This window comes from Cupressus sempervirens, chromosome 2, assembly GCF_028749045.1.
Source record: "Cupressus sempervirens isolate cs-2001-9-10 chromosome 2, ASM2874904v1, whole genome shotgun sequence".
NCBI lineage: Eukaryota > Viridiplantae > Streptophyta > Pinopsida > Cupressales > Cupressaceae > Cupressus > Cupressus sempervirens.
In genome coordinates, this window is record NC_143119.1 from 498,135,896 (window position 1) to 498,160,256 (window position 24,361).

Below are 24,361 nucleotides of genomic sequence, written 5' to 3' on the forward strand. Positions count from 1 at the left end.
TCTCTTGATGATCACACTAACTAATGCTTACTACAACACTCTATTCACCATGGTTATGCTTGGAAACATACTACGAACATTAGACCAAAAGTTGACATAAATGACAACACAAGAATTGATCATCATGCAATCAAATCATCACTCATCACACCATCATCACATCATCAATTATGCTAACAATCCCCCCCTTATCATTGATGACAACACATTCTATGCTTCAGTTTACTTCATGCACCAACCTATTTAGCAAAAACCACTAGGAAATACAATATTTCTACTTCTATCTTTACCTCAACATCTATAGATTCTCCCCCATGCATTACTTTGTCTTTTCTCAATGAACTTACCACTTTCTCCTTGTTCATCATTCCCACACCCTTTAACATTTGAGGAAGTAATGGAATCACTTTATGTCATTCGCAAATCATATATTTCTAACATGTCCATGCTACAAATATTCAAGCCCAAACCATTATCAATTAAAGTACAACATATGGTTTTAATAGTAATAGAAATAACTACCATAAGAGCATCACACCTATTTTGAACTTAGAGAAGGAGATCATCTTTACTTAAGATAGTGGGAGAAATGTATGGCAATGTATACATACAATCCAAAAAGGAATTATGTAGTGCCTCTCATGTTTGTAGTCTGTATCTCGTCTATTTTGATTTGAGAGATATTTGATACTTTCATTTTATTTACTTTGAGATGACCTGAGGGTCAAATGTTATACTTTGATTTAGTACCATAGATGCTTTACTACTATGTTGTTCAGTTTATCATATTTGCATGTTGATGTAATTTTGAGATGACATTAGATCTATGATGATATCTAATTATCTGGTATTTTAACATACTTTTTGATTATGTTATGTGATGGATTTTATGCTATGGTTATTTACTTCATTCTTGTATCTTTGTGCTTTCTATGAATATGAGTGATGTAAATGGATTAATTAGGTATTTAATGCATTTTACTTCCACTATGATATTATATGCAATTGCACTTGATCATGTGTTTTTGTTTGCAAATATTATATCCTTGGTAGTGACACATGGAGTTAGTGATTCAACTATTCATATTTTATCAATGTCATTCATGTATGGTCAACGCATCCTTATCTTAATTGTCTAAACTAAAACCTTTCGGTGATTATTAAATCTAAACTCATCTGCATTATGTGATTAGACCAATAAGCATGTCTATGCATTTAGAGGTTCACATTGTCGCCAAAGTTGTTAAGTGATTTTCTATGATTTTGGGTTTTTGGGCTTTATATCTTCTCAAATTTTTTTTTTGGCAACTTTGCCTTAGGTGAATTCTCATTTTGAGCAACAACCTATTCTAATTTGGTTTGTTTAAGAGTCTAGCTAGTCTAACTGGCTATTTGCCCTAATCAACTATTCACTCAAAAAGTAAACAAGTATTGAAAATGGGATTTTATTATTCACTTCTCACTTTTTGAAAATAGAAATTTGGAGAGCTTTTAAAGAATCCTCTTTTGAAGGATTTGATTTTTGTTCATTCTGGGAGCTATGAGCATGGGAATTTTGTGAGATCAATCTTGTTGGATCTGGGTTGAGTAGACCTTGCCTTGCCGTGATTTTTGGTAGATTCAGTGAGCATTTTATTTTATAGTGCGGGTTTCAGTTTCTACCTCTTTTTTTATCACTTAGGGCTTTCCCATTTTAACATTTTTGCTCCATTTCAGCTTCTATTTTTGTTATCTATTCATTAGGAGGTTGAGAACTAGTGTTCCCCTCCATTTCTATTTTCTAGTTCTACTAGTTGGTTGGGTATGAGCATTTTCCCAGTTTTTGGGATGGAGGTTTGGGGTTTTGCATTGTTATGCTAGCCATTTTTACATACGGTGTTTGAACTCAATTATTTTTGGATTTTCAACGTTTTCGTACCCAAAGGTCAAATGAGTTTTAATTTTGAAGTTTTCCAAATTTTGGAGTTTTTACCTCATTTTGCGTACCACACTATTTTCTTGGGTTTTCTTAGCACATTTTTGGTCATGGACTTGGATCATTCATTTGGATGTCAGCCAAACTGTTATTTCACTTTTATGTTGTATTGGGATGCATGCCACATCTGACCTCCCGATTCTATTTTCAGTTGAGTGACTTTCTACTTTATGATCTCATCTAGTCCTTGTGTCATGATCTTCGTGATGGTGGTGCACCACACATGAGTACGTGCACATACATTTGTTATGTGACTTGTGAGTCATGATCTTCCATAGTACTTCTGGAAGTTATGATCATTATGGTTGGGTTGGGAATTTCCATGCTTATGGGCACTCATTGTTGGATGAGCATGGGTAGGGTAGGGTAGCATATCAAGGGGGCTTTTATCTCATAGCTTGGTGATCATGGCAACATAGGTTTCCAGAGGGAGCTTTAATTAAGTGATAACTAAAGAAAATATTGGGTGGTAATAAAACTTAAGACAATAAAATGTGTGAGCACTCGACTAAGTTTCAGGACACAATGTGTGAGCACTTGTTTAAGTTTGAGGACACACGATTCAAGCTTGGGCTTTTTGATGCCAATCAACTCTCCATGATGTCAACCTCTACTTAGTAGCCCATTGAGTGTTTGAGTAGGACCTGTAGTTTATGCATTGTCTTTGTCTTGGTTTCAGTCATCATACTACCTGGCGTGTGTGTTAGCCATGGATATTTTATTGCATGTGGTTGTGGTTGGATCATTATCTCCATCAGCATGATGGTTGTGGACCTACAAGTGCCACAAGGTTGGGAGGCATAGCTACCTATACCACTGCTAAGGACCAGTGTACAAAGATGGTCTTTGTCCTAGTGCAATCGTTGCTAGATGTTTTTCACTTGGTGCTTTAGGTTCCAGAGTATGCTTTCTTGTGATTTATGCTTTCATTGAGATGTATGTATATCATGTGTAGATGATGTTATTTATTGACGCATTTCCTTACTATGATGAGTAGCATATGATAGATGATGTTATCTGGTTTATAGGATTACCTTATGCTTTACTTCTAACATGTTAGATTTCCTTATGCTTATGATTGTAGCATGTTTTAGTAGTGAAATCCCTTTTTGATAGTACCGATGGTCTAGTCGATAGCTTGGGATGTTATGCATAGTGGATGACTAGGGTCCATGATGGCCTTATGATGCCATTATGATTGGGAGGAATTATATACTTAGTTTAGTTGTGCTATTCATTATGATGTTAATTCTATTTATTACGATGTCGCTTTACGTACATTGTGATGTTTCCTTCTGTACTTTCCCTTTATACTTCGTGGATGGTTAGAATATGTTTATGTCTTTTTGTAGTGTGTGTTTGAGTGTTCATGCCTTGAATTGTGGATTCAGGAACCTTGTTTAACCTTTTCAGTTGTCCTTAGTCATTTTCTTGCTTTCTTGGGCAACCATGTGTCAGCATGGTGCAATACCATAAAGTTTTTCATGCCCATTAGGGTTCTATCATGTAATATTGAAAAGTATCACACCTCTTGGGAAGAAATGTTGTGTGATACTAGAAAGTATTGCACCCTCTTTGGTGAAGTGTCATACGATACTGATAAAGTATTGCACTCTCTTAAGAGTAGTGTTGCCTTATCTTTGAAAGTGTTGACTTGATTCTTTAGAAATGTTGCATGATACTAGAAAGTATCGCCCAATGCTGATTTAAAGTATTGCTTGGAAGTTGCAAAAACCTGTGTGGGTAGACAACGAACACTTTTTGGTAAGACCCAAAATTTTTGGGAAGTGTTTAGGGTACCCTCTTAAGTTCTCTTCAATCCTTTTGTGTCACATTCTGGATTTGGCATGTTTTTTTTTGAATTTAGTTGTGCATCTTCAGTTGTTAGTCATGTTGGTCAGTAGTGGTGTTTGGAGATCCATTGGTGTTAGGATGTTTGGATAGTCTTCTGTTGCCATCTTTGTGATCCTCATATGTTGTTGCTGAGTGCATTCATGCTTGCATTTAAATTTTATTTTTTATCTTGGCTTATTTATCCTTGTTTCCAAGGATCTCTAGGTAGGGTATTACATCTAGTATCAGAGCCCATGTTGCAACATTGTGATCTCTGTGTTATGTTCCCACAATGGTTTTGTTTTTCATTGTGTATTGCTATATTATGGTTAATGTTTTGTTATCTTTTTAGTTCATGGTTTTGACTCTTATGCTTGTGATCCAATTTTTCTGACATTATCTTGTTGTTTCCATAGTAATGCCTCCTGTACATAGACTTGGTGGTTGTGATGGTACCCATAGTGGTAACTGTGGAGAAGAATAGTAGGAAGAGGAATGAAAAGGAGGGGGAGAATAGGGTAATAATGCTACTTATAATGGCATAGAGGTATTGTTACTAGTGCTCCAGGAGATTCTTGTTCAGTTTGGTCCTCGCGTTAAGGAGTGCCAATGGGATAATGATGAAGAAGAGGGATCTCACCATGGAGATTCCCACCATTTAGAGCATAGAGAGGAAGAATGTGAACATGAACGTTCTCTTACTCTACCAGGTGGTAGAGGGCACCATCGGGGTGGTAGGGACCACAATAGTGAATATTCTATCAGGTTGGATATCATGAAGTCTCTTCATCTATCTAAACCACCATTGTTTGATGGTAAGGGAAGTGGCCTCAAGGCTGAAACTTGGTTATTGGACATGGAGCATTGCTTGACCATGTAACAATATGCAACTAATATGAGGGTGCATTGTGCAATCATGCAGTTGAGGGACCATGCATCCATTTGGTGGAATATTGAGAGTCAAAAGCTCTAGATCAGTGTTGCAGATCTCACCTAGGAGATCTTTGAGGAGATGTTTTGAGAGAGATTCTTATCTCCTCAGTTTAGAGAGGCTCTTGTTGATGAGTTCCATGTGATCCAACAAGGAAACATAATGGTGGATTAGTATGAAATTAGATTCTTTGAGCTTAGGCAGTATTCTTGCTATAACCATGATGATTTACTCCTAGCTCATCATTTCATTCAAGGTCTCAAGGATGCCCTCATTGGAGAAGTCCACACGCATTAACCTAGGACTCTTTCCTTTACTGTCGAGAAGGCATGTATTATAGACGAGAATCTAGCTAGAGGTTTCAGTAGTAGACCTGGTTCTTAGAACCAAAGTGCGAGGAATTCAAGGCAAGATGCACAGTATTCTCAATCCTCAGGGAAGGGCCAAGTCCTATTAGAGCCCTCTTAGGGTGGTCATCATGGTAAGAGTAAGAAGAGGTTTTGGTGAAAGGGTGGCTAGTCTTCTTAAGAAGAAAGGAGATCACTAGAATTGAGGACAAAAATCTCAGTAGGACTATCCTCCTTAGTGTGTTCAGTAGAATTCTAACAGTGGTAGTGCACCTTACCCTAGTGCTACTTAGGGTGGTTGCGAAACATGTTTTAGCTTCGGGGGAAACTATTTTTCTTGTGGTTAGCCTATCCATAAATCTTTTGAGTGCTCCATTAAACCATCTTTAGGACTAGGTAAGGACGTAGTGAGATCTGAGCCCATTGTAGGAGATGCATGTAGGAATCATAGTCTTTGCAGTAGTTGACAATCGTCAAGCAGATCATCAGGGTATAGTAGTTGAGGCTACAAGTACATTGCATGGTATTTCATCTTTAGTTTTGTTTGACTCTAGTGCTTTAGATTCATTTATATCACCATCTCTTATTTAGCGATGTGGGCTAGTAGCAGTACATTAGGTCGCTAGGTGGTAGGTTGAGTTAGCCACGGGTTCCAAGGTGGCTATTGACTCATTGGTTAGGAGTTGTGTTTTGAATTTGGGAACCTTCACCACCAGAGTGGATCTATGGATTCCACCTCTAGGATTGTATGACATTGTGTTGGGCATGGATTGGTTAGCCACCCATCAGGTGAATATTAATTGCCATCATAAGATAGTATAGTGTGTTGATGACACAGATGGGCAGGTGGAACTTTTGGGAGTCCCAAGACAAGGCTCACTTTGATTGATCTCAGCTAATTAGATGAAGCAGAGTGTGCAAAAGGGTTGTCAGTTGTTTCTTGTGTATATTAGTGATCTCAAGGAAGCTGAGAACCACACGGTGACACTTGATGATCACCCACTCCTTCATGAGTATGCAGATGTGTTTCCTGATGAGATTTTGGGTATGCCACCACAATGTGACATTGATTTTTGAATTGATCTTGTACTAGGAGTGGAGCCAATTTCCTGAGCTCCCTACCACATGACTACTTAGGAGTTGAGTGAGCTCATATTGTAGTTGGAGGAATTGTTGGCCAAGGACCATATTGATCTTAGTGTATCCCTATGGGGTGCACCGGTCATCTTTGTGAAGAAGAAGGATGGTTATTTGCAGTTGTGCATCGACTACCGATAGTTGAATAAGGTGATAGTGAAGAATCATTATCCTTTGCTAAGGATAGATGACTCATTTGATCAGATGAAGGGAGCACAAGTATTCTCAAAGATTGACCTTAAGTTGAAATACCATCAACTTCTATCCAAGAGGCTAATATTTATCAAAAAAAAATTCATACACGGTATGGGCATTCTGAGTTCATGATTGTACCCTTTGGGTTAACCAATTCACCATCAATATTTATAAGTTTGATGAATGGTGTATTTTGCACTTACCTCAATCAGTGTGTCATTGTATTCCTCGATGACATATTGATCTATTCAAAGACTATGGAGGAATATGAAGTCCATTTACATTAGGTATTTCAGTGCTTAAGAGACCATCAACTATATGGCAACTTGATTAAATATGGGTTCTTCCAGTTAGAGGTGAAGTATTTGGGACACATCATCACTAGTGATGGAATTACAGTAGATCTAGAGAAGATTCGTGCTATCATGGATTGGCTGGTACCCACTAATGTCTTTGAGGTTCATAGTTTTATGGGATTGGTAGGTTACTATTGTCCCTTCATGAAGGATTTCTCATGTGTAGCTCATCCCATCACTTCTCTTCAAAGGAAAGGGAAGAAGTATGTTTGGTTAGACCAGTGCGAAGAAACATTTAATACTCTTAAGGAGTGTTTGAATAGTGCACTAGTCCTTGCAGTGCATAATCCTATATGCAATTTCATGGTTTGCACAGATGCTTCATTAGAAGGTGTGGGTGTGGTGTTGATGTAGGATGGTCGAGTGATTACATACGATTCTAGGAAACTCAAGGACCATGAGCTTAACTACCCCACTCATTATTTGGAACTCGTAGCCGTAGTGCATGCCCTTGTCCATTGGAGGCATTTTCTTTTGGGACATAGGTTTGAGTTGCATAGCGATCATAGGAGCTTGTAGTACATCTTTACTCAACCAAACCTGAATGCACGAAAACATTGTTGGATGGAGTTCTTGTGCGAGTATTATTTTGATGTCCATTACATCAAAGGGAAGGAGAATTTCATCCTAGATGCTTTGAGTAGGAGACAACATGAGGTGTCAGTGATGTCATTGGGAGTGGATTTAGGAGGTCGTATCTTGGAGGCTTTTCCTAGTGACACTTGGTATCAGGAGGTGAGGGTGGAGATTGAGTCTGGGCATACCCTTGAGGAGATATTTTTAGGCTATTTGTTTGAGTGCGATGGACTACTATGACATGCAGGGCATATCTATGTGCTTGTGTCAGGATACTTTCATACTTTGGTTTGTCAAAAGTGCATTGTGCATCGTAATTCACACATCTTGGTGTTAAGAAGATGCATGTTTATCTCAAACAACTATACTTTTTGGTAGGGATGAGAAGTGATGTTTTTGATTTTTTTGCTAGATGTCTCGAGTTGCAAAGAGTGAAGGCAGAGAGCATCAACATCCGACAGGTTTTTTGTAGTTGCATACCATTCTAGAGTGGAAATGGAATACAATATCCATTGGTTTTATCATAGGGTTGCCTATGTCATCACAAAGACATAATTGTATCATGGTGATAGTGGAAAAATTGTCCAAGGTCGCACATTTTTCACCCATGAGAGCATCCTACATAGCTTCTTCTGTAGCACATGTTTTTTGGGAGGATATTGTACATTTTCATGGGATCCCTCATTGCATTATTTTGGATAGAGATCCAGTGTTTACTTTTACACTGTGGATGTCTCTCCAACATGCTTTGGGTGTGCAACTTAATTTTAGTTTGAATTATCACCCAGAGACTGATGGTTAGACTGAGAGAGTGAATCAAATTTTGGAGGATATGCTTTGCATGTATGTTATGGACATGTAGGTGAAGTGGGAGGACTATTTGTACCTTTTTGAGTTTGGATACAACAATGGGTATCATAGTTCTCTTAGAATGTCACCTTTTCAAGCCTTGTACGGTAGATCGTGCCTCACCCCTTTGAGTTGGGATTGCTTAAAAGACCAAGTTCTTTTGGGTCCAGAGATACTTCAAGATATGGAACAATAGGTTGTTCATATTAGGGAGCATTTGGTTAATGCTTAGGATAGGCAGAAGAAGTATGCAGATTCCCATAGGTTGGATCGTCACTTTTCTGTTGGGGACAGCGCATTTTTGAGAGTGCATCCAAGGAAGAGCCCCATTCATTATGGGAAAGGCTTTAAGTTGGCACCTCATTTTGTTGGACCTTTTGAGATCCTTAAGAGGATTGGTCTTGTTTCTTATCGACTAGCATTTCCACCTAGCCTATCACACATCCACAATGTCTTTCATGTTTATGTTTTGAGGCAGTATATTCCAAACATGACCCATGTTCTTGATTGGGATGCTTTGCAAGTAGCAGATGAGCAGCTTACTTTGGAGCCCATTCCTATCGTACACCAGTGGAGGCTGACCTTTCAAGGTTAGGACATAGACTAGGTAAGGGTCCAATGGGACCCAAGTGATGAGACCTCTGCAACTTGGGAGGATACTACATGATTGAGGGGATTGTACCCCAATCTTTTTGTCAGCTTCTAGGAGTAAGCCTATGCTAGTGGGGGAGGATGTAGTGCTCTCGTGTTTGTAGTCTATACCTCGTCTATTTTGATTCAAGAGATATTTGATACTTTTGTTTTATGTACTTTAAGATGACCTAAGGTTCAAATATTATACTTTAATTTAGTACCATAGATGCTTTACTGCTATGCTATTCAGTTTATCATATTTGCATGTTGATGCCATTTTGAGATGATAGTAGATCTATGATGATATCTGATTATTTGGTATTTGGATATACTTTTTGGTTATGTTATGTGATGGATTTTATGCTATGGTTATTTACTTCATTCTTGTATCTTTACGCTTTCTACGAATGTGAGTGATGTAAATGGATTAATTAGGCATTTAATGCATTTTGCTTTAGCTATGATATTATATGCAATTGCACTTGATCATGTGTTTTTGTGTGCAAGAATTATATTCTTGACAGTGTCACATGGAGTTAGTGATTCAACTATTCATATTTTACCGATGTTGTTCTTGTATGGTTGACATATCCTTATTTTAATTGTTTAAACTAAAGCCTTTTAGTGATTATTAAATCCGAACTTGTCTACACTATGTGATTAGACTAGTAAGCATGCCTATGCATTTAGAGGTTCACATTGTCGCGAAAGTTGCTAAGTGATTTCTTGTGATTTTGGGTTTTTGGGTTTTATATCTTATCGAATTTAATTTATGCAAATTTTCCTTAGGTGAATTCTCGTTTTGAGCAACAACCTATTCTCATTTGGGTTGTTTTGGAGTCTAGCTAGTCTAATTGGTTATTTTTCCTAATTGGCTATTCACTGAAAAATTGAATAAGTATTGAAAATGGGGTTTTATTATTCACTTCTCACTTTTTGAAAATAGAAATTTGGAGAGCTTTTGAAGAATCCTCTTCTGAAGGATTTGATTTTTGTTCATTTTGGGAGCTCTGAGTGTGGGAATTTTGCAAGATCAGTCTCATTGGATCTGTCTTAGGTAGACCTTGCCTTACCATGATTTTTGGTAGATTTGACGAAAGTTTTATTTTATTGTGCAAGTTTCAGTTTTTGCCTCTTTTGGTGTTAGGTAGGGCTTTCCCATTTTAGCATTTCTGCTTTGATTCAACTTCTATTTTTGTTAGCCATTCGTTAGGAGGCTAAGAACTAGTGTTTCCTTTTGTTTCTATTTGCTAGTTCTACCTAGTTGGTTGGGTATGAGCATTTTCCTGGTTTTTGGGATGGGGGTTTGGGGTTTTTGCACCATTATGTTGGCAATTTTTTCATATGGTGTCCAAACTCAATTATTTTTAGATTTTCAGGGTTTTTGTACCCAAAGGTCAAATGGGTTTTAATTTTGAAGTTTTCCAAATTTTAGGGTTTTCACCTCATTTTGTGTGCTACCCTATTTTCTCAATTTTTCTTGGCACATTGTTGGTTGTGGACTTGAATCATCCATTTGGATGTCAGTCAGACCATTATTTCACTTTTATGTTGTATTGGGATGCATGTCGCATTTAGTTTCTCGATTCTATTTTTTGTTGAGCTACTTTGTACTTTGTGATTCTTATCCAGTCCTTGTATCATGATCTTCGTGATGGTGGTGTGTTGCACATGAGTATGTGTGCGTACATTTGTTGGGTGACTTGCGAGTCCTAATCTTCCATGGTACTTCTAGAAGTTATGATCATTGGGGTTGGGTTGGGAATTTGCATACCTACGGGCACTCATCATTAGATGAGCATGGGTAGGGTAGGGCAGCATATGGAGGGGCCTTCTATCTCATAACTTGATGATCATGGCACAAAAGGTTGGCAGAGGGAGCTTTAATTAAGTGATAACTAAAGAAAACACTGGGTGTTAATAAAACTTAAGATAATAAAATGTGTGAGCATTTGATTAAGTTTTAGGACATAATGTGTGAGCACCCGTTTAAGTTTGAGGACACACGATCTAAGCTTGGGCTTGACAATGCCAAGTGACTCTCCATGATGTTAGCCCCTACTTAGTAACCAATTGAATGTCTGACCAGGACCTGTAGTTTATGCATTGTCTTTGTCTTGGTTTCAGTCATCATATTGCCTAGGGTGTGTGTTAGCCATGGATGTTTTCATTGCGTGTGGTTGTGGTTGGATCATTATCTCCATCAACACGAAAAGTGTGGAGCTACGGGTGCCACAAGACTGGGAGGCATAGCTACCTGTACCACTATAGGGACCAATGTATAGAAACGGTATTTGTCCTAGTGTGACAGTCGCTGGATGTTTTTCACTTGGTGTTTCAAGTTCCAGAGTATGCTTTCTTGTGATTTATGCTTTCATTAAGATGCCTGTATATCATGTTTGAATGTTGTTATTTATTGATGCATCTCCTTACTATGATGAGTTGCATATGATAGATGATGTTATCTGGTTTATAGGATTATCTTATGCTTTACTCCTAGCATGTTAGATTTCCTTATGCTTATGATTGTAGCATGTTTTCATAGTGATGTCCCTTTTGATAGTATTGCCGATCTGGTTAGTAGCTTGGGATGTTACACATAGGGGATGACTAGGGTCCACGATGGCCTTATGATTCCATTACGGTTGGGAGGAACTATGTACTTAGTTTAGTTGTACTATTCATTGCAATGTTAATTTTGTTCATTGTGATGTTAATTCTATTTATTGTGATGTTGCTTTACATACACTGTGGTGTTTCCTTCTATACTTTCCCTTTATATTTGGTGGATGGTTAGATTACATTTATGTCTTTTTGAAAACTATGTGTTTGAGTGTTCACACCTCGAATTATGGATTCGACACTCCCCGATGTGGAGGTCCTAAACCCTATTTAACCCTTTCAGTTATCCTTCGTCATTTTCTTGCTTTCTTCGGTGACCATGTGTCAGCATGGTGTGATACCATAAAGTTTCACATGCCCATTAGGGTTCTATCATGCGATTCTAGAAAGTATCCCACCTCTTAGGAAGAATTGTCATGCGATACTAGAAAGTATCACACCCTCTTTGGTGAAGTGTCGTAGGATATTGGTAAAGTATTGCACTCCCTTAAGAGTGGTGTCACCCTATCCCTGAAAGTGTCACCTTGCATCTTTACAAATATCATGCGATATTGGAAAGTATCACCTAGTGTTGATTTAATGTATCGCCTGAAAGTTGCAAAAACTTGTGTGGGCAGATAGTGGGCACTTTTTAGTAAGACCCAGACTTTTTGGGAAGTGTTTAGGGTACCCTCTTAAGTGCTCTTCAATCCTTTGGTGTTGCATTCTAGATTCAGTATGTTTTGTTTCTAATTCATTTGTGCACCTTTAGTTGTCAGTCGTGTTGGTCAATAGTGGCATTTGGAGATCTGTTGGTGTCAAGATGTTTGGATAGTCTTCCGTTGCGATCCTCTTATGTTGTTGCTGAGTGCATTCATTATTGCATTTAAAAATAAAATTAGCTTGGCTTATTTATCTTTGTTTCCAAGGATTTCTGTGCGGGGCATTACAAATTAATAGTATATGTATTAGGTGGAGGAACATGAAGAGTAGATAAAGCCATTTATAAAGCTTTCTTATCAAGTAGGTTAAGTTTGGAGTACTTACCAAAGAGAAATCTTAGCAACAATATCTTGTAATTGTTCCAACAAATCATACTCTTTGAAAGAAGTATTTCATAGTCAAGGTGCTTGAGGAAGCATAGGTTGAGAAGGTCATAGAGAGACTATAGTTTGAGGTTTAATGTGAGTGCAAGAAGCATGAGCTACAAAATCTAGGTCAAAAAAATAGTTCAAAGGGTCTATATGTTTGACCTTAACAATAAACTTAGGATAACCCTTAAAAGTCATAAGAGGTTTTTTATAATGTACAAGAGGTGCATCAATAGAACAAATAGTTGTAGAAAGAGGCAACCATGTACACAACTTATCATAAATATTGATTGAAAAATATGCAAAAGAGTGTGGAAGTGAATCGCTAGATATCTCCTCCAACACATCCTTCTAACAAGGAAAATCCCTACCCAGAGTACTATCCTTCAAGCTATCATTAACGTATTCATAAAAGAAATCAAATATCTTGAATGAAAACTAAATGCAATTCAATGATTTTTTTGTATTTTTAAAATAAGAAAGATGCAAGAACATATGAAAAATGAAATCTAATATGCATGCAATATGAAATTAAAATGTAAGAGTAAATCTAACACCATAAAATAAAGAGTTGTCATAAGTGGGTTCTGGTAAAAATGTGATAGAAGGAGATAAAACCTAAGTTCATCACATGACCACACACCTTAGGAGGACAAATCCTAGGGAAATGATTCTTTCAAAATAATCCTCACAAGTGTAAAACCTTAGTAGGTTAATGAAATCTAAGTGATAATGGAGCATCAACTCAAAATAATATACTAAACCCTTGAATATCCAAGTTAATGAAATAATATACTAAACCCTTGAATATCCAAGTTAATTACTTTATATCTATGAAATGTGCATAATACAAAGTAAAGATATTAAATGTTGAATTGAAAAATATTGGTAAAGGACTTATATTGAATATTTGAATCCAATTTTTTACTTTTTGTGTTGCTACCCAGGACGAATGAATCCATATTTGGGTTATAAACCAACAACTTTGCAAAACCCAAAAATTGTTTGGTGATCTGACAGGATGAATTCTATTTTGAAAAGGATGACCTTTATGGGCCTTGAATTCATGGTCAATCTACTTCATCCCTATAGAACTCTGTGCGATGTTGATTCTAATTTTGCTATTATGATAAATGATGAAAAGGGTACTTAGATCTGCAACTAGTTCCACCTTTTGAGATCCTCTAATATTTGAATTTTGGTGTTTTGGTTGGATATGTAGGGGTTTTTCTTAGTTAACCCCCAATTTTGGTGGTTTCCACCTCCATGGATAGTCATTATATCAATTGTAAGGTGTATGATGCTTGTGTTTCAACTTTGAATGTGAAATGCCAAGATTTAAATCCCTAGGTTGGAACCCTGGCATGAACTTTTGTGTTTAAATGAAAATAAAATGAGAATGCATAGATCTGAGGATAACCTAGAAAAAATACTAATCTCCCAAGGCTAAAGTACTGTAAGTCATGCCCATGGTCTTTGTTTGCTACTCCATGATTGAAACTCGAATGCTTCAATGATAGGATGTGTTGGTCTGATTTTTTATGGTATAGAAAAGCATCTAAAATTTTGGTGAAAAAATTAGCTTAGGTCTTTGCATTTTGTAGATTAGAGTTTCGTTCGTCACAATTTTCATAATTTTAAGTTACCTTAGTCATACCCTGATTCATGTGTTGTTGAAATCTATTAAATTCTCAAGGTTTGTCTCTCAACATAGCCATTATAATACTTTAGGTGAACCCTAGGTCTCTTGTGTTTATTTAAACTTGGGTGGGAACATTTTTGAAGTTTTTGAATATTCCCTTATGTCCTTTAGCTTTCATGCCCTGCATCTCTTTTCCTTTTAAGGAGCACCGCCCGATCATGACAAGATCGCTTTGTCATCATGATAAGATGTGAGTTAAGTGACCATCATGACATAGTGACTGATCGTTAACCTATGCTGTGGTGCCTAGATAAATGGAGGCTCCGATACTTGTGCCTTCACTATCAAGAAATTCAAGTCTCTTGCCGATAATGAGGTAGCAATAAACCCAAAAACCCATGTCATGGCAGTCGTCAAACTTGTCAGTGGTCATTAAGAGTCCCAAGTGGCATAATAAATGATAATGTCATTGCCATGTTAGAACCACTAAGTGGGTAACTGTGATGTGACATGCCTTTGTTTTCTGGCACCAAATTTTGTTAAGTCACTAGAGCTCGCTACCTCACTAATCAAAAAATCTAGACCTCTTGTTATTAGCGATATAGTGAGTTGTTGTGAAATGAGCATATGGTGGAACCCAAGCAATGTGGAAAGATGATTGGAATTAAAATATGGTTTTTATTTTGTTAGCTGTGTAGAATTTATCATGTCATCGGTCTTCTAGACCCATGCTCCATTCATAAAATGTAGGAGGGATTCTGATTGTCAGATCAAGCTAAGATCAACGATTCTCACTATCTTGCCATAGAAAAGATGTGCGTGGTTTACTCCATGTGAGATAGCGAATATGGGACCCACCTCATCTTAAGAAGTTTGTGTAGTTTCTCTACCCTTGGATTGATCTCAGATCAATGGCCATCACTATCTTGCTATGAGAGTTGCTCAGAGGATATGTACAATGAGATAACAAATATGGGCCCACCATTATTCTTCTAAGCAATGGAGTAGCGTGTCATCCACAAGATCAAGATCAAATCAATGGCTGTCGCTACTTTGCTATGGCAAGGTGCTCATTCTTTATGTATAGCAAGGTAGCGACCTATCGACATGTGTCCTCAGTCACCAGCAGGTCCAAATGGAGATGCCATCAGGAAGGGAGCTGTATATGTGGTCAGTTCTCATTAGATTGATTGACCAACTTGTCAAGTGGAATACTTGTCACCTTTTTCCACATCCCTTGATCACAGGATTTTTTAAGATCGACAACACAATTTTAAGCACAAAAGGTGGTGCCACTCTATGTATTTATTTGATATGAAAATTTCACATGTGTAAAAACATAGTATAACACAGGAGATTTTCTCAATCCCACCTTGTGTGAATAAAGATTTCAAGCCTCTTCTGAGTAGAAGCAATTAATGAGAATATTGTATTGATTTTGGCAAGTGTACGAAGCAATTTTTTCGTGGAGAAGTTGGGTAATTATAGAAAGGAATAAGAAAGAGCTTCAAGTAAGTAACTATACTATAATTTCTATTGTGCTCTAGTCTTGCAAGTATAGTCAAAGAATGCCTCCAATGGACTCATCAAATCCTAGGTTGTGGATAGTAGAGGGATTTCTTAATGAAGGTAATTAGGTCCGGGATGCTAATACTTTGCAAATTATTTTAAATATTCTCAAAAGATGATTTGCAGAGAGGAAGTTATTTACTCCACATGCCAGTATATGGAATTTTGACCAAGGAAGACTAGTAATCCTAGGTGTTTTTGTGGATTATGATCTCCTTGAGACTGTGGTAAAGAGTTGTGATCGAGCCACTAAGGTAATGAAAAGAGAAAAGGGTGAATTTGGAAAAATTAGAACCCTATTAGCAATAACATCATTCTCTAAAGAATTTTTAAAGAAAGTATACTTCAATACTAGGGTAGTAGAGATATATAGAGTCCTATGCAGAGTTTTTGGAGAGGGTGAAGAAGATTTTATACCCATGTGTTTCATGTGTATAATTTCTCCTACATTTTGTTAATGCACGTCTTTCTTTTCAAAAAAGGGACATATTTTGGTAGAGGAATGGTTGAATGTAGATACAGCTGAGGAAGCAAAAAAGCCAATTTTGTTATATTTGATAGCCGCATTGGGTCAAAGCTCGGATGCTTCCTATTAAGTGACAATCCCATAACCCTAGGATATTGGTATAACCAAGGAATAGTGTTAGGTAAGAGTGACTCTCACAATACAATATAGTGATGATGAAACCCACGGTTGAGGTTAGTTTGCACTCTTCATAACAGATTTCATCATTGGTGGGCTTAGTAGTTGCATACACGAAGGAATCAAAGTAGCAACCAAATCAGAATAAGGAAATGCAACAGAAAGGTCTCGCAAAGGAATATTTGATCTGCATGTCTTTCTGTTATTTGCAATTTTGTCTTTTCTAATAGGTGTATTGAATTTTTTATAAAAAGACATTTGTAAATCACAATTTCCCTTTGCTTGTTGCAACTCATGCTATATAAATGAGTTTTCAAGGCATTGTGATGGTCCAAAAATCCTGTATGTTTTCAGTTTCTCAAGAAAGTACATTCGGTAATATGTAATTTTTTTGAGTTTATTCTTAGTGATGTATTCTTCTGATAACAAATAGAAATGCAGAACCAACATGATCTTCTGGGTTCTTTATTAAGTTCTTATTGGTTATTGTATTAGTTAGCAAAAGGATAATACAAAGGGATACTTTCACCAAATTTGTGTCACTATTTTCTATTTCCTTTCATGAGTTTATCAGTTTTGAGATCATTTGGATAATGTTCATTTGATTTAATGCATTCTGGATGGGATGTATATTGGTTAAATTGTTTCTTTTAAACCAAGGAATTATGTAAATGCTTCAATAGGTTAATAGAATTCATGAGTTTATGAAGAGGATATCATGTAAGAATGGAAATAGGTGATTATAGTTGAAAGATTCAATTACAAGCTAATTGAACAAGGTCTTCTTCCAATAATTGACTCTGTTGCCCAATGGATAAGGTACTGGTCTTATAAATAAGAGATGATCAAGAATAAATTCTACTTCTACATGTTGAAACTATTATAATTTCAAAATCATTCATATATTATTTTGTTCAAGGTTGTAATGCTGGTCACCACTCATTTACATTTAGTTCTCTAAGTCATAGGTAGCTACTATTCCCATAAACACTTGTAAATCCTAGGAGAATTCAGACCAAATATGCTTATAGGGGATGCATACAGATTTGAAAGCATTAAAGAAATTGGTAAACTATGCATGTGTATGAGGATAGAAGATGAAAATCAAAATGAAACTAAAATAGTTGTAACACATCAGTTTTCATCTGAATCATCCCTAGGTATAACCACCTTGGTTTAGCAGAGCCTAAAGAGTAGGAAACCATCCTTGGTTTTGTTGAAGTTGGGTCTAGATGATCTGCCTTTGTAATTAATTATAGGAATTGGCTAATCTTTAGATTATTTGAGTACTATCATTTTGGTATTTAGCATTTATTTGCTCAGTAGTTCCAAACACCAACAAAATGGTGACTCCGCTGGGACATAAGCAAAGAACAAGAATCTTTGCAGGAAGAATTTGCTACAATAGTAGGATTATGAGATGTTTTCCATTTCTCTATTGAAGTTTCATGTTTCCCAGTTTCTTTATTCATTGACAGTAGAAGTTTGATTGAATTGAATGAAATTATAAGATCAAAGTCATTTGGCATTTTTATATGTTGCTGTTAGAATTCAAAGTTGTTGTCAAGGTTCTTTCACATTGTCAAGAGTATGAAATTCCTAAAGTGTTGTTGAATAAAGTTTTTAAATACCAGTTGTAAATTTTGGACCAGCTTGTTTTGTTTTACAAAGTTGGTAAATATTTTCTCACTAAGTAAGTGGTGATTCAAGGTCAAATCTCTGTACCAGTGCTCTGTGAATGTGAAGGTATTATAATGGAAACAACAGTCAAAATGAAGATTTGAAATATTCATCTCAAGTTCTTGACAATGGGTGAAAGATTTGTATGAGATGCAGTGCACAAGTTATTAAATCTAGATAAGCTCTAAATTTGCTATTATGTATAGCATTGAGGTAGTTGCAAGCATCCATATGAAAAGGTATTCTCCACTTTCATGTGTTTTTATTTACATGAAAGTAAGATTTACAAAAGTTTCTCTGTCAAATGGTTTCAACATTAAATAGGAGAATGGTGTAACACATCTCAACATACTTTGTGAGAGGCAGATGCAGTAAAAGTGTTTCAAAGTATGTTTGAAGTTGAAATTGGTAAAAAAGATTTTCAGATTTGCTACAACTTATAAATACTGAAAGTGTTTTATGATGAATGAGTTTTAAGTTTGAAGAATGTTGAGTTTCATTTCATCTAGTATGTAGCCAGTTAGTGAAAGCTTTAGATCTATTTCTACCAAGCGGTATATGCCATTAAATTTTAATGGTATTTATGGTTTCCCAAATTCTATGCTTTATAACCTTAGAAAGTATTTGCCTAAGTTTGGTGGGAACCATGAAAAGTTAGCTAATCATCATGTTCAATTATTCAATGAGTTGGTTGGTGATTTTTAAATTTCTCATGAAGACATTCAGATGAAGTTGTTTGCTCAGACTTTAGAAGATGATGCTAGGGACTAGTTTTCATTTTTACTAGCATGTTCAATTTCATCCTGGGATAAATTGATTTCAGCTTTCATGAAGTAGTTAGGGGAAAGGATAAGCATATCTGATTATTTTGATAAGTTTTTGAATATCCAAGTTAGGAATAGTGAGTTAGTTGCTGAATTCAATATCAAATTTGTAAAAGTGTTGAATGACATTCCTAAAAGTTATAAGCTAGATGATCAAGTGTGTCTAGTCATTTATCTCGGTGCATTCAATAAGAAGATGAGTTACTTATTGAGAGATAAGGAGGCTAAGATTTTACATTAGGCATTTATGATGGCAATGGAGATTGAAAATAACATTAAATATGGTTTAACCAAGAGTCATTTCTCCCAGAATGTTTGCCGGCAAGATGAGGTGCAAAGGAAGAATCAATGTCATGTAGAAAGTTCAAATCTAGATTAGCAAGTAGGTACCTCTGTTGTAGTAGATGATTTGGTTGAAAATTCATAGTAAAGACATGTGTAGATGACGTTTATTGGTTTCAAAGAAGAGATAAGTCTGTTCTTGCTGAGTGTAATCCACATGTTTCCAGTTTTACAATAGCAAATGATAGAGTTAATTCATTTGACAAGCTATACATGCAAGCTATAAGTTCAACTATGCCTTCTTCTATTGGTGATTTTCTTTGTGATGAAAACATAACCAGTCATGAAGAGGAAAGATATACATCTCAGCATCAGCACAAAGAAGCTAAAAATTATGCATCAAGTGATGAAAGTGAACTTGTTGATCCAATGTATTGTGAAAAAGCATCATGTGAAGATAATGGTGAGGGTTGTTGCTCAAGTCAAGAAGACGATAGTGATAGTGCATATTTGTCTTCATGTGAATCAGATGTGGCATGGGAAGAAGAGAACAATGATGAGAGCATATTTTCTCATGAAAGTAAAGGTATAAGTTCTTTTTCTAAATCAAAAAGTGAAATTCCATTTTAGAATTGTACATGTCAACTTGAGATTGAAAATTGTGAAGAAAAGTTGTCTACACAATCCGAAGACAAAGAGATTATCTATAAGGACGGATTGCCTAATTGTGTAGAAGATTTTCTTGAAGATATATACAGTGATAATTAGTAGTATACTAATGATTCTAAGATCAATACATCAGCATGTATTGGTAAGATAAATACTGATTTGTTTGTGAGACATTTGAGTTACCTTGATGAAGACAATGAGAAAAGAATTGATTTAATTTCTATATGCTCCGTTGATGGAGAAGAAAATGAGTCTTCATATAGTTCTGACTTTTCTTCATACACTAAAAGTCTCCATGAAGATACAATGGGTAATGGTTTTAAAGTATATGCTAACACTTTATATGATGAAGATTGTGATGACGATCAACCCATTTTTTGTCAAGATGTTCAAAAGGGGTCACTACATGGAATTATCAACCCATTGTTTGAAGAGCACATGGATGGTTCAGATTTAGGTAAGGATGATCTTAATGATGACATTTTATCATATTGCTATACGAGGTCAGATGGTTCTTCTTCTGAGTGTGATGGTAAAAGTATTGATGAGATTGCATCTCATGATGATGAGAATAAGGTGTTTGATAAGGTTGTTATTGAAGATCAACACACACCTTGTACTAAGTTTTATGATGGACACTCTAATGCTAAGACTAATTTGTTTGCTGATTGTGAAGAACCATTTGAAGATTATGGATTAGTTTCAGATTTTGAAATTGATGACATGTGTGAGTACCAGTCAGAATGTTCATTTAGTTTCAATCCAGCTATGCATAAGGATACACAATTTGAAGGTATGAGTGATCTTTTTCCCAATGTTGAATATGATGCATTCATATTCAAGATTGATAGCATGCTTGATTCATTAAATGAATAGAGTTTTTGATTTGAATATGATATTTTTAAGCATGCTGATCAAAACTTTCATAATGAGCAAGTGATTGAGAATGAAGCTAGTTTTTATATCCATTATGAAAGTCAAGGTTTAGATTCAGTTTTGCTGAATGAGTTGTTTTAGAAAGTTGATTTGATTGGAAAGAATGATACAAATGTTATTTCCATTTTACCTCATGCATGTTCAGATGAAAATTAGGTTTATGATAGAGGTAAAAGATTTTGTTGAAGTTTAGTGGCCTGGGGTCATCGTGTGTCCATAGTAGTTGTAGTTGTTTTTGCTTTCAATAAAGCTATTCAAGAAGAGTTTTTGAAGTTTAGGTGTGTGGTCTACTTCTTCTAGAGATCTAAATCCTTGCCATGCCCACAAGGGACATGCATCCCCAGACAGAGCCACTGTTGGGACTCAAAATTGCAACCCTGATTTTGAGTACCATTGAAGAAATCAAGCCCTATGAGCGCTCATAAATGCATATGTACCCAGCTGTACCCTTGAGCCTCATGAGGTGTTTAATGTTTCTAAAACCCTCCATTCAACATGTCCACTTGTTTCATGAAGTTAAATTTTCATTCTGAGCCATTATGTGAAGTCCCGTTTTGAGCAAATTGCCAAATCTGCATTTGCACATAAGTATCAAACAGTGACAAGAGGCTATGTTTTCCTTTGAATATCTTTAACCTAGAAATATTTGATGACTTTTCTCTTTGTGAATATGTAGTTTCCATACTAGAGAGCCTATGTTTCAAATTTTGAGTTGTTTTGAGTCCGTTTGACTAGGTTTTGAATCCCTCAAAGTTGGTAGTTTACTGTTTTCATGCTGATGCACATTGCACATAATTCTGGGAAGCCCTATTTGACGAGTTATACTTTTGACCAGTTGAACAAAATGATGAAATTCCTTTTGCATTGCATTGTAGTGATCAAAAAATTGTTATGTTTTAAGTTTGAGCTTATGAAAAATTTGTTTGATTAGTTTTTGAATGCGATTCCAAATGCAACTTGTAACTTTTTACTGGTGTCAGCATTTGTAGATTTGTCGGAACCCCTATTTGTGACATTATAACTCCTAATCCATGATAGGTGATACCAAATGGATTGTACCCCTGTATTGTACTCTGAAAATACTAAAAGTGTGCCAATTTTCACATCATGAATAATCCATTTGCACACTTTTCCAGGCCCATTCCATTTGCAAAAATCGCTTTCTGCCATTGTTCCCAATCTGCAAATTCTGAGTAGCCCACTTTGACTGATTGCCATTTGTACCTTGTTATTTTTCATGAGCCCAAATCCTAGATCCACATTCTCCTTGTGAAAAAGTACCAATGCCCCATATTTTAGATCCTCAAGTGCCCATTTTCCTAGTTTTCAAAGCCATTTCCAATTTTCTGACATGTTTATTTGCAGGTGATTTTAAATAGGCATGTTCGGAGGTCAATATATTTTGACTCTGATGTCGTCATGAAATGAGATCTTGCACACCTATTAAATATGTCAAAGAGAATAGAAGTCCAGATTTTTGGGGCTTGATCAGATGTGTGAATCAGTTTTTAAGGCCAGGCAACAGGTCTCCTGACACAAATTTCACAATAGTGCGGAAATGAATTAAAATAAGTTTGAATGATGATTCTGTTATCATTTGGGTTTTTAGTCAGTTCGAGGATGTTGATGAAATAGTTTTCTTATCAGTTGTTTGAAAATGAATTTATTTTTTTTAGCCGGGCCCGCTTTGGGGCTCGACTGATTACACCATATCAATAGAATAGTGGGAATTGAAGGCATTTAAACATAGGTGATTGCTTGCAATCTCAAAAAATTATGGAATTCACACGTGGACATCTCATTCTAGAAGATAGATGGGCATGAAGGAGTGCTGATGCATTGAAATATAAAGGAAGGGGAAACTTCTAATGCAAAAGATAGTTTATCATATCAGGAGGCAGATACACAATATGATTTTGTTTCACCTAGGAGTGTGCCTTATTTAACAAGTTCTTGCAAAGGGTTGAACAATGATGAAGTTGTATCAAGTTCAAAACTTAATGACATGGAGACACAAAAATTGGAATGTCATGTTTTAAGCCCAGTGAAAATGAAATTAAAAGGTTGAAGTGGAAGTTGTCAAGTAAACGTGTTGCAAATTCTAGTGCCCTTCAACTAGATTGGCAAATTGGAGAGTATGTTGCTATATAGTGGAGACTTATTTTTGAGACATTGATGTATCCCTACTGTCTACCACATATAACAAAACTAAAGGAATGCAAGAAATTCTTTCTAATTCATCTATCTGAAAGGGAATACTTTGCAGTTCTGAAAAACTTGAAACTTCTTGCTATTCCATTGTTTGAGCTCTATGACAATATCCAGAGATATGGTCCCATTATCTATACTATTTTGCAACAGCTCTCAAGATTTACTTTTATCATGATTAATTCCTGAGTTTCATTAGGAATATGTTGTCAATCATTTAGAATCTTGAGTAAATGGACAAGGAGGAACATTTCAAAATAGGGAGCCAACAACTTACACAAAAGAGTTCCCCACGCGAAATGATGGAAGAGGCAGCGTGCTGGAAGGAATTAACACATAGTTGTATGAAGTTTTGAAAGTAGCAGGGAGACTTGAAAAGGCCCATAGTGTTTTGATAAAATGAATCAAAGAGACGTTGTCTCCTGGACGATGATGATTAGAGGGTATTCATGCAAGAGATCTGAAGAGGAAGCAATGAAGATTTTTCATGAAATGCAAGTGTCAGGCATGGCAGCTTTCGATCAAGATAGCACCAAGTAGGCCAAAGACAAGCTATGATTGATGAAGCCATGAGTAGAGAACAAAAAGCCAATGCCGCCAAATTAAGGGAAAATGAAGCCCAAACTCATGCCAAGGCACCATAAAACAGAGGTAGCTGCTTCTAAAAGAGAAGCTCATGCCCACAAAGGAGCCATAACAATAGAATAATCCATAGCCAAGCCAATTAAAAAATGCCTCACGCTGATCAAGATAGAGCAGGGAGCTGGCCAAAGAAACTCACGCACCTAGGGAGATTAAAAAAATAGCCCAAAGCCGCATGTTTGAAAGAGCAATTAAAGCCACTGTAGAATGAGTACATAGTTGATCTCCTAAAAGGCACACGACAGGGGATATGAAGAATGGAAAGCCATGGCAAGAAAAGCGGCATAAAAATGTCAACGCAAGACAATCCACACATTGTCTAAGGAAAAAGAGCTCAGAAGGAGACACACTTAATAAAAGGAACCCACGCCAATGAAAGTAGGAGGTGGTAACAAGCATTACAGTCTCTCTGCATTTCAACTGTGAATAAGAAAAACTCACAACGAAATGATATTATAAAGCAAACCACCCACGTTGAAAGGCTCATTCATGCATGCAAAGGCAGGAAGCCATCAGTTAAATGCAAATAAGCCTCATGCAGAGCTCACACAATATGGAGATATGGCTCTAGTCAAAGAACAAAGAGAGCCTACGTAGATCAAGAAAAACAAAGGCATCACAAAAAGGAACCCGCGGTCTTTAAAGAAGATAGTCCACACCTTTAAAAGCTATGGAAACTAGTTGAACCCATGGGTTAAGAAGAGAGAACGAACCTGTGCAGAGGAGAATAAGTGAAGCCACC